Source organism: Dreissena polymorpha, chromosome 3, assembly GCF_020536995.1.
Source record: "Dreissena polymorpha isolate Duluth1 chromosome 3, UMN_Dpol_1.0, whole genome shotgun sequence".
NCBI lineage: Eukaryota > Metazoa > Mollusca > Bivalvia > Myida > Dreissenidae > Dreissena > Dreissena polymorpha.
In genome coordinates this window covers 70,562,652-70,574,313 of record NC_068357.1, presented here as the reverse complement: position 1 = coordinate 70,574,313, position 11,662 = coordinate 70,562,652, and the positions used below count along the sequence as shown (strand labels likewise).

Here is an 11,662-nt window from a genome sequence, read left to right as displayed (position 1 = left end):
ATATTCGATATCTTACGTGACCCACCCAGTCCTGTAAGCCGAAATGATCCGTAAAACAAAAGTGTGTCTTTGTGTCGTATGAACGAATCTGCACTAAAACTAAATTTAGGTTCACATTGTACATGCCTGATCAGTCGTCAAACGAAAGAACGGTTGATATTCAAGTGCATTATTTTTCTTTTTCCGGGATATTGTTTAAGTATGTTGATTCTGCATTAACAAATAAAAGTGTAGATGAAGTGAAAACACCAAAAATAAACAACGGTTGCGATAGACACCTATAAACTGTTAGATGCCCATAATATCACTTTAAAACAGACGAAGAATCACAAATCCTTGTTTTGATTGCTACGATGTTGAATCAAGTCAAATGATCTGTGTTGTTTCAAGAATTTCGTAACGTAAATCGTAACCTCTTGAATAGGTCACGTTTCAGTATTTTTTTCAACGTATTACTTAAAATAAAATTCTGGTTATTGTAATTTTATTTAAACTGCTAACTGATAATTTATTATCATAGCAATGAAATTAATGTATAAAGTATAACCTCATTTCTTTTGCATTTAAAAAAAGACCGGAAATACGTAAGTCAACGTGAAAAAGACAATATTTTGTACACATTCTATATTATGGGTATCTTTTCTCGCGCATGATAACAAGCGACTTGTTTTTCTATTCAGCAGATATCAAGAAAAAAAAACATGATTCTTATTGGGAAGTTTGTTGTAAAGATTTTGGTGCTAAAATCTATCAGTTATATACAATATAGATCTACCCACAAACTAACATATTTCCTCCGGAAAATTCTCGCAAACCAACACGCTGATATGACCAAAATACAAAAGTGCTTTATATATGTTTTATTTATATTACTTAAGATAATCGGACTGAAATACGGATGTATTTAAGGGAATAAAAATACTATGTACCAGATCAGAATTGCGTACCTCAAACGTGTGAAATCCATTGCCATGTGTATACAAATGTCGTCATTAATGTACACGTAACTATGACGTCATTATAGCATGTAACTATTTACCTCATTCAATTTTATGTTCTGTTTATTTTTATGATATATTCATCATGTATTGCTTTGTTGATTTGTAATGTTCTTCTGATTGTAAGAAGGTATATCCTTTAAGGAGTATTTCATGGTTCAGGTGTTTCAATGATTTGTATCTTACGCGCTGGCTGATTGTGTGATATTGTTTCCCACTCGGCATTGTTGCTTGTGAAATAAAACGTCATACAATCAACTCGTGTGATACAAGCCATTAGTCATGTTCCCTATATATTAGGACAGACGGCATTTTTATCATACCACCGCATTGATATCTGCCTGATATAACGTTGCCTGATATAAATTTTATATCAAGGTCAAGAGGAAGTTATAATATCAGTCATGTGTGGAGGATTGTCATAATACTCGGAATCAACTTTAACGTAATCATTTTTAGTAAAATCGATTCAGATTCAACAAAACACACAATTTGATACCAAGATGTAATATATTTTAAACACAAAATGCAACACAAACAGCAAAAAATACACATTTTTTACAAATATTAACCGCGCGTGCTCATGACGTCATTATTAACACGTAAAACGAAAAAAGTTATATTCTTTCCCGTCAAAATATCAGCTTTTAGCGATTTTTTCTTTAAAAATCGGGGACGTAGAGGTATGATAAGCAGAAAAACAGGTTCTGCTTGATCTTTTTGTAATATATCAGGCTCGGCACGAATAAAATAATGGCTCGGTAAGCCTCGTCGTTATATTATTCTAAGCCTTGCCTGATCTATTAGAAAAAGATCAGGCAGTAACTTGTTATGCTCTATATAACGGTTAATGTTTTGAGGTACGTCATATTGCTCACTTATGAAGTCATTATTTTCGGTAAAAATTAATTAGATTAAAAACTTAGTTCATACCAAGCTTTATAATGTTTTAAGTGTGTTAGACCAAAAACAAAACACACAAACAACAAAACACAAAATTTACAAATATTAAGCGAATGTACTAATGACGTCATTATTAACACCTCAAAGTCAAACATCATTATAGATTCTAGCTAGCAATGCAGCGTCGTAGCGATAATATCTTAATATGTATTTAAAAATGCTTGTTATGAAGCATGATTAACAGAAAAACAAGTTGCTGCCATAGCAAAAACATCATCTGACAAACGATAGTTACATGTTTTTCTCTCCATATAAGACATACTCAAATTAGACAAAAAAACAGTAAAATAACTGCTCATTACTTCATGTAAAACACATCAAACGTCACACAATACATTCATTCTGTCTTAAAATTTACAGTTGTTGCGATTTTTTAAAATATATATCTTGCAAAAAGTAGGCTAAGATTTATGGGTAAACATGTTAACTCCATATTGTTGTGTACTATATCAGGTTCGGAGCGAATTAAAACGGCAAGGCAAGCCTCGCCGTTAACTTATTCTCAGTCTCACCTGATATATTGCAAAACGATATGGATGTTAAGCGTACGTCTCTATATATTGTTGCCATTTAATTAAGTGATAAGTTAAGTTTAAACCAGCACCTGGTGCCTTTAGGAGAAACCTTGAAAAAAACTGCTATTCGAATGACATCTCGATCGCTTGGCGGAAAATCATATTTATAAAACATTACTTAATACCCCATCATACTTGTCTGACGTTCTACCAACGATAATAACAGTCAGTTTTTGTATAATCAATAGTCGTAATGAGATCGCAAATTGTTCTCTAAAAATATAAAATAATCCTGCTATCTGTTTTCATGGCGATTGCGCGGATTCCTAACCACTTCCAAATCTTTTTCTCAGCGCCCAAGCCTCATGGTCTTAGGCGTGAATGAACAGTCAGGACACCGACGCCATCCATGACAGTGGCGAAGGGTCGTGAACATAGTCTACTGGTCATACCAGACGTAAAGAAAGCACAGCGCATGCCAAAATAGAAAGAAAGACAGACATTACCTAAACCAACATGACGAAGAAACTATGGTTGATTAACTCAGAGAACGCACACAACTCGTTAAAAACCTCCCGTCGTTCAAGGATAAGGAAACTGTAGACGCCATCTTGGCCGATCAGACTCTGAATCGATCCAATGCGTGATGTAGCACTGTTCTTTCTCATACTGCGGCCGGTTTCAAATTAGCATAAGTCGTACTTCTCTGGTTAGAAGGTGTATTTTATTCGATTGGATAGAATTACTGTCCGAAATATTCCGATTGCATTAACATGTTACACATGACCTTCATGGTCGCTTAATGCTCATGAGTTACTTTGTAATCCTTACGTTTTGCAATTATGCGCAACAAGTACGTTTTTAGACTGTAAATTATTTTTTGATTGAACATAATTTATCCGAACTGTAATATGTAAACGGCTAAATCATTGGATTCACTAACGTGTAAAACCTGTTGTGTTTTTTTAACACATTAAAAGATATTTACAATAAATTATTGAGTAAGTGGTGATTAAATTGATGATTTATAGATGTCTAAACCCGGATCAAAATCTAAGGGCTCAACCAAAGCGGTTGTGGAGTAATGCGGAAACTGATTTTTTTATCATTAGCATGTACACACAACATGATGTAACTGTCCGTGTATTTCTACAAACCTTTGATACTGAATACTTACATTCAGCCCATGATAAATGATGCATTAAGTAAATCTACATGACTCCACTAATAGGAAAAAAGATATGCATAGTTGTTAGCAACAACCAATGCTTTTAGACAACGTTTTGGTTTTTTATTTAATCTGGGATAAGCGTGAGGATCGGCTTGCCGTTCCAAGGCGAAGATCCAAGTAATAATCATTTAAGGGTTTGAACAATCAAGAATGTCTCTCCTGATAGGTTTGTTGAGTTTCATTGTATGCTTTATTCATGATCAAGAGATATATTCAAGACAGTGATATGTTCAAAATTAAATATCAAATATATGCTATATTAGAATTGAATATCCTAAAGAAATTAGTGGATTGGCGGTCAGGAATTGTTTGGATGCTCACAGAATTTAGAAATAATATGCCTTCCAGTTTCTGGTGCGCACAAACAACGATTTTCATCTCGCCTTGAACAACTCACATTTAATATCTATGATTGTGTAAATAATATTAAGCCGAATCGAAAACCAGTCAAAATGTTTCAACTTAAATTTGCACCTATATCGGGTATTTATGTTCAACAATTGTTTCTATTATGTACCCAACTCATAGCAATGGTTGAAATACTAATAAGAATAATAATATAAAGCTTAATGCCAAGTAATCAGTCAAAGTGCTCCGGAATATGTTTAGTGAATAGCCTAGAATTATTTGAAAACTGTACACAGTATTTCACGCAAAATATGTTTACGTTATTCTGATCAATAAGACTGTATCAATCATTTAGCATACGTGTGTGGCCAGTTTTGAAAATCATGCAGAGGTTTGAACCTTATGGATTCGGCTATCAAACCGTTCTAAGCGAACGTTCAATGTAATGCATTTGGGATTTAAACCAGTTGAGAGAAGTGCAGAACTACAAAATTGGCGTAATTTTTTGACAATTCACACACCGATGAAATGCCACAAAATGCTATTCAATATTAAATTTAAGTTTTAGTGGTCGCAATCTTCACTGAAAATGGGAAAACACTAAGCTGTTATGTTAAAATTCATATCATTGTGTTTTAATATCAAAATAAAAAGATCATGTGAATATAATGTTTGTAAAAATTTAGCTATACAGTTGAACTATTTGATTATGAGGCCGCCTTTTTGGGAGTCTTTCCATTTTACATACAATTTTTCCTCATTAAACGTCTGTTTTATATTTATTATGTGTTTTCGTACTAAGACAATACGTAAAATTCTGTATTCATTTGAGTTATTTCTATATGCCACAGAGATGCTTAAATATGTTTATATAATGTACATGCATCCACTGTGATGTTACTTCCATTGCACAGTCCATTCAAACAAACTGGATGCTCAATACCCATTTACACATAAAGCCAACATTGAGAAAAGGAGAAAAACTTATAATACGAAACAAACGGTGCTTTTTTATGGAATGGAACCAAATGCAAAATATTAAGATACAAAACAAATGCACTAGACAAGACAGACATGTACATAATTGATGCACGAACATGATTAAAACTTCGGTTACCGCCTTGGAACGGTCACTGCAAAAACACAAATATAAGGCGCCAGCATTTTGCACATTGTTCAGAAATATTAAGGTCATTCAAGTATAAATTTACCACCTACTACTTTAATTAAAATTTAATCTTCCTCTATATGTTTAAGAAATTCTAGGTTCTGGAAGATCTCCATACACTAGTAAAGTATTCATCGTAAAAAGCAATAAACTCCGAACTTGTAATACTTCAGTGATGTTAGATTTTAAATGAAATTCAGTTTCGTCTTTGTCGAATGCCATATTCGCGCCAAACAATTATATTATATCGCTTTAGATCTAATCGATTACACTACAAAACTAAATAACATTATATTTTACTTCAATAAATGCATGTTCTTATTAAACTAATTTAAGAATAAAAATAAAATAAAAACATAATTAATATTTTGTATCGGGTTCTATCGATGTTATTCACAAATAGCAAACACAGAACAATATTTTTTGTGCGGGGAAAATTCAGATCTTTCCAGAAAAGAAAAGCTGCGATTATGAAGCATCAAACAATTCATAACCGAAGATTGTAGGGCATTCGATGGTTTTTTATTTTGAAACAAATATTTACAACAAAATCCGATGTCATAGTTTAAAGATTTTTGTTATGTTACAGTTGTTGACACATAGGTTGTGTTAATAGCAGGGTGTGGAATGTTGTAAGACAGCGGGTTGATGATAACACTTGATTTGCTATGTACCTAATGGTTAAATTTTATCACTTTTGCATCCAAATTTATATTATTTGTTTTCTTATTATAAGTTGTAAACCGAGCTATACATAAGATCATTGAGCGATGCGCTGCACAAAAGATTGTGTAAATTGCATTCTAATATCAATGATTATATGAGTGATTTCTCTTTTTTCTTCTAGAAGAATCGGCTTTATCAATTGTCCCACTTGCAACTGAATACAAATTCGACAGCTTAGTGGCGATGTGTGGAGATCGGCTTGTTGAGACTGCACGATTTTGATTAAATCTGATATGCGTTGGCCTGCACTTAATATAGAATATGTACTATTATTTCAGATGAGGTTCTACTTGCATTTTGATTAGATTGTTTGTCTAGTTCACTATTATCATACGAACGTTGATGCGCAAATTTGTGGTTTGTTGAACTAAATAGCAGGAGACCCATAATTCCGACAGTTAAACACTGCGAACTTCAAAACACTATTATAAATAATAAAAATTAAATAACGGATTTAGTAAGTGATATTAATATTATTTGCATTCATTTTGCGTTTGGTACAAAATTCAAAACAGGTTGTCTTGCTCTAACTCTCGATGACGTTCATACATATAATTAAACAAGTCGCTATGTCTTTTTACTTTCACAATATACTTTTAGAGTGTGATTTACAATGCCTTTATCTTTCAAGTATTTTAAAGTTCGAATATAATCTTTTTTAAACAATTACGTCATTATTCATAAGTTGTTAAAACATTGATTTAAGATAAAAACCAAACTACAGAGCCGTCCGACGGTTAAATCAATAGATTTATCAAAACGGAATCTTCCAAAATCGTGAGTGTAAAAAAGAGTGAGCATACCAAAGCGTCTGATTTTTGAAATTGACATTACAAGGTTATTGCAAAGGAGAACAACACACTTTTGATGGTATGTACTCGTTTAATTGTTTAATAAAGTGTATCGCTTGGTGATGTAAATCTGTATGATATTTAATGTTAACATATGAATCATTCGTTGTGTTCGCTACGTAGCGCCACAAACATACGTCGTCGCTTATATTTCCGTTTGGGGCGCTAGGTTTCAGAAGGCTGCAGATTCGCTTTGCGATCAGACAGGGCATTTTCCCAATCGTTATTTAGCATCGTCAGTGCGCAGAGGTAACACACACACAGTTGAATCAATTTGTTAAAAAACTTGAACTTCATAAAAAACCTTGTAAACACAATGGACAGTGGGGTTTTGAAGTATTCCTTCATGCACGGCCCTCGTCAGTTTATTAAATCGCCATAAACTATTTCGACTGTGAATTATATTGATAAAATTTACAATATAATTAGATCATGGCACAGGAGTTTGTAATTACAGCCCTGTTACAAAGTCGCATCTTTTTTTATGAAATGTTCCAGATTACAACTTTATATGTCTAATACACTGTTGAGACAGCAAGCATATTTTTTTTGATATCACACAACTGAATCGCTAAATATATGTGGTTAGCTTTTACATTCATATAAAAAAATAAATTATTATAAAGAATGTTAGGGTTGCATTTTTTGTATCGCATAACGATATAGCTACGGTATGTCTTTTCTAGTTCGCGTTTTACCCACTTATGTTATGATGAATTCTAACTATCTAAATTTGTTAAAGGTTTTGTATTATTTTGTCACATTTTATACATATGGATGTTATGTAAGCGAATGGCTTGGGCAAACAATAACTGAAATATTCTTTCCTCACATACATTTAACTACAATATTTTACAACTGAATACAATTTGTATGTTTCATATCAGAAGACATGGATTAACTCAAGCCGGTAGTTAAATCTACCACTACGCCTCCGAAAGCTGCCATCGATGTCAGTATGTTCGGTCAGTCGAGTGGGTTTTCAGATATGACGTTGGTTGTAGAAAACGTCCGCATCCCTGTCATCAAGGCCACTTTGATGGTGACATCACCTGTGTTTCGAGCTATGCTACAGGCTGATTGGAAGGAAAAGGATCAGAATGAAATCCACCTTCCAGGCAAACGATTGGAAAGCTTTAATATATATTTCTCCGTTGTATTTACCCCGATCTTAAGGACCGAGTTACAGGTAAACGATTAGTTGACTACCCGTTATAAACTTGATATCTACAGTATGTCAGAATAAATGGGAATCGATTTTATGGTTACACCGCAATTCTTTATACTGATTTTTATTCAAATGCTTTAGCGAATAGACCCATCCTGTTTATTTAAAAAAAAAACGCGTATACTTTTATATCGTTATACAATTAAACCAAAAATAAACCATTTAGTTCAACATATCTAATAGGATATTTATTGTTTTAGCAAATAATGCCACAATCATTCTACCATTGGCATCGGAATATCAAGTCGTCAAATTAATGGAGCAATGTGAAGATTGCCTGCTTTCCTTGATTGAACAAAAGACGAATCTGTACATGTCATGCGAAAGTCTTTGTAAATATTTAAATCTAGCTGAAAACTGCGACCGACAACGGCTAAGAGAAACGTGCGCCGTTTGGGTTTCTACATTTCCACTTCATGACAGAAAGCGCTACATTGCACAATATAAGATATCAGCACAAAGTGAGCTCCAGATCTCAAACTTGGCATGTACAAGGCATGAAATTTTTGAAGCGGATGTAAGGGCACTACAAAGAGAACAATCCAAAGGACCAACTTATGGGATTGTTAAAAAAAATACTACATTTCAGTTTTAATACGAAAAAGAAAATACCGTCGCCGAAGTATTTACTGGTTTACGAATAGCTTATTATTTCTATGGACGACAATCATTTGAGTATAAATCACGCATCGACAACATGCGTGATATAAGTTCGAAATATCCTAATGATATTCCCGTTTACAATGAATTTAAAACTCTTCCTCACGATATGAAATTCGACCTCCAAGAAATAATCCCTGGTTTCCGAAAGATATAAAGCTCTGTTAGTCATATTGAAGAATGTGATGCGTATATAAGAGCGTTTCTTTTTGTAAAATATTCTATATTTACAGAACCTACAGGATTTATGTTGAATACATTTCAAAGATACCGTATTGTGCTAGGCGCAGATAATTAACTCTGCGAAGCGAGCAGTGTTATAGTGTCGATCATGATTAATATGCCAATTTATTATAACCTGGTATTGATGTATTACCCCCTCCCCCTCTTGTTTATAACTTTGGAATGATATATACGATATATTTAACATGGCCTTCACGAAATTCTCTTGAGATACTTGGATAATCGTAGAATATAATTCTTAACTAAGATCAAAAACAGCGTGCACGATTGATATGGACATTTTAGGCGATCTGTAAATATTCAAGACTAGGAAAAGCAGACCAGTCGTGTTATCGATAACGTGATAGTAACAGCGTAAGCCACGAACAGCTAGTGTTCACTAGATCGAGACTCACTCTTAACTGGAACTGGCCAAAAAAGCTCCCTAAATGTGACCTTTGATCTCTTGAACGGACGGACGCACGCAGGCACGGACGGACGCACGCATGACGGACACAGGACCATGACATAAGCCCCACTGGCCTTTGGCCAGTGGAGCTAAAAATCAATTCAGGAAGGGAGGGAGCACCCCTCCCTAACCCAACCATAAAGGCCCCTGGGCATCTGAAATATGATCACAAGCACTTACCGGGTATAATCATATAATAATGATAAAATCCGGTCACCACTGTCGATAAATTGGAAATTGTTATGATTGTGAGATATAATTTAAACATTTGCATACAGATCAATCTTTTTTCTTCAAGCCCAACACAAAATAACAATGCAAAATTAAAGTTTTAAAGGTTTTCAATGGGTACAAATAGGGTATTTATCTGGACATTGGAAATGTTGAAATACATGAAAATATCATCAAACAACTTAAATGTATTTCATTGTTAAAATAAGTTTTTCTTGATTTTTTTCCAAACTTTACACAAAAATGGGTGATTTCAAAAATATTAAACTAGAAATGGCGCGTCAGAGGCCGACGTGTATCCCCACGCCGCATGTTTGACCCAGGGGTGCCCCAGGGTTGGTCATGGGGCTATGCATAGTTGAAATTGAACGCATTGTCATAAGAGAAGTTCGGTATCAATTAGATGTGAATCGTTGTAGAAATGAAGAAATTATAGTAAAAGGCAATTTTGGGTGGGCGTGGCCTATGTGGGCGGGGTGCCCCAGGGTTGGTAATGGGGCCATGCATAGTTGAGATTAACCATAATGTCATAAGAGAGGTTCAGTATCAATTTGAAGTGAATCGGTGTAGAAATGAAGAAATTATAGTAAAAGGCAATTTTGGGTGGGCGTGGTCTATGTGGGCGTGGCCAATGTGGGCGGGGCACCCCAGGGTTGGTAATGGGGCCATGCATAGTTGAGATTATCCGTATTGCCATAAGAGAGGATCAGTATCAATTTGAAGACATTCGGTGTAGTATGGTGCACTCAAAATGTGCAGCTCCATGAGATACACATGCATGCCAAATATCAAGTTGCTATCTTGAATATTGCAAAAGTTATGACCAAGGTTAAAGTTTTGGGACACACACTCACACACACACATAATGACAGACAGGCCAAAAACAATATACCCCCTTTCTTTCGATCCGGGGGCATAAAAATGAGTAAAAATCTCTGAACCGGCCCCACCTCAACCCACATAACTTTTGACCCAAGGGTCAGATCAAAATTCCAAATAGTGCAGGGTTGCACAGATGCTCATAGCTACCATGTGTGTAAGTTTCAAGGTTCTAGTGCTTAAAGTGTAGGAGGAGAAAGTGGCCAGGACGGACGGTCGACTGAGATAACCACAATATCCCCAATTTTTCTCCGAAAAGCGTGGGGATAATGAAGCCTAAATGAAAACTTTTCTCAAATTTTAGATGGTAAGTTATGGCAACAGTTTTGTTTGTATTGCATAGGGAAAGGGTTCAAGTTTTATAAATGAGTAGGGCCGTTCTGTCAGATGTGATCACTTTTTAACAACAAAAGATGTTAACCAAATGTTTTGATTTTTTTTTTTATAAATGTACATGTCTTTTGCACTTAATAAAATCCCATTAAAACATGTTATCAATATTTTGTGTGTTTTGTCAACATGCAGTATGTTCTTAAGAAAAAATTAAATACAAAATCAGAAGTGTTCTAAAAAAAAATATGGAAAAAATTGAAATTTTCATGTTTTTTAACACATATTTTTCAAAACTATACTCTTAAAAGTTTTTTTCCTGGCCTCAAAGCAGTGTATCTTAAAGTAAAAAACTCAGATTTATCAAAATATAGGATGGCCTTCAAATATATGTGAAGTTTCTTTTTTATGATACATGTTTATATTTTTTTATAATATTTGACCTCGTTTTCTATAATATGTGTCTTGTTCTGATAAAACTGGGCTAAATTCATGTGCGTAAAGTGTCGTCCCAGATTAGCCTGTGCAGTCCGCACCGGCTTATCAGGGACGACACTTTCCGCTTAAACTTGATTTTCAGTAAGAAGGGACTTCCTTCAAACTAAAAATACTGTAAAAGCGGAAAGTCTCGTCCCTGATTAGCCTGTGCAGTCTGCACAGGCTAATCAGGGACTAGACTTTCCGCACATGAATTAAGCCCAGTTTTCTCATAACAACACACATATAATTCACTGTTCTATATTTAGACCTTGCTCTCTATATATTAAACATTATATTCTCTATATATTGGACCTTGTTCTTTATAAATTAGACCTTGTTATTTTTATACTTTATACATTAAAC

General features: G+C 34.3%; 1 long non-coding RNA gene across 1 annotated transcript; it reads left to right on the top strand.

Moving 5' to 3' along the window:
* The first annotated feature begins 6,628 nt into the window (after positions 1-6,628).
* On the top strand, positions 6,629-9,509 carry LOC127874816 (uncharacterized). Its single transcript, XR_008047114.1, has 3 exons — positions 6,629-6,819; positions 7,688-7,989; positions 8,229-9,509. It is a non-coding gene; the product is annotated as an uncharacterized LOC127874816 (long non-coding RNA).
* Positions 9,510-11,662: the final 2,153 nt, after the last annotated feature.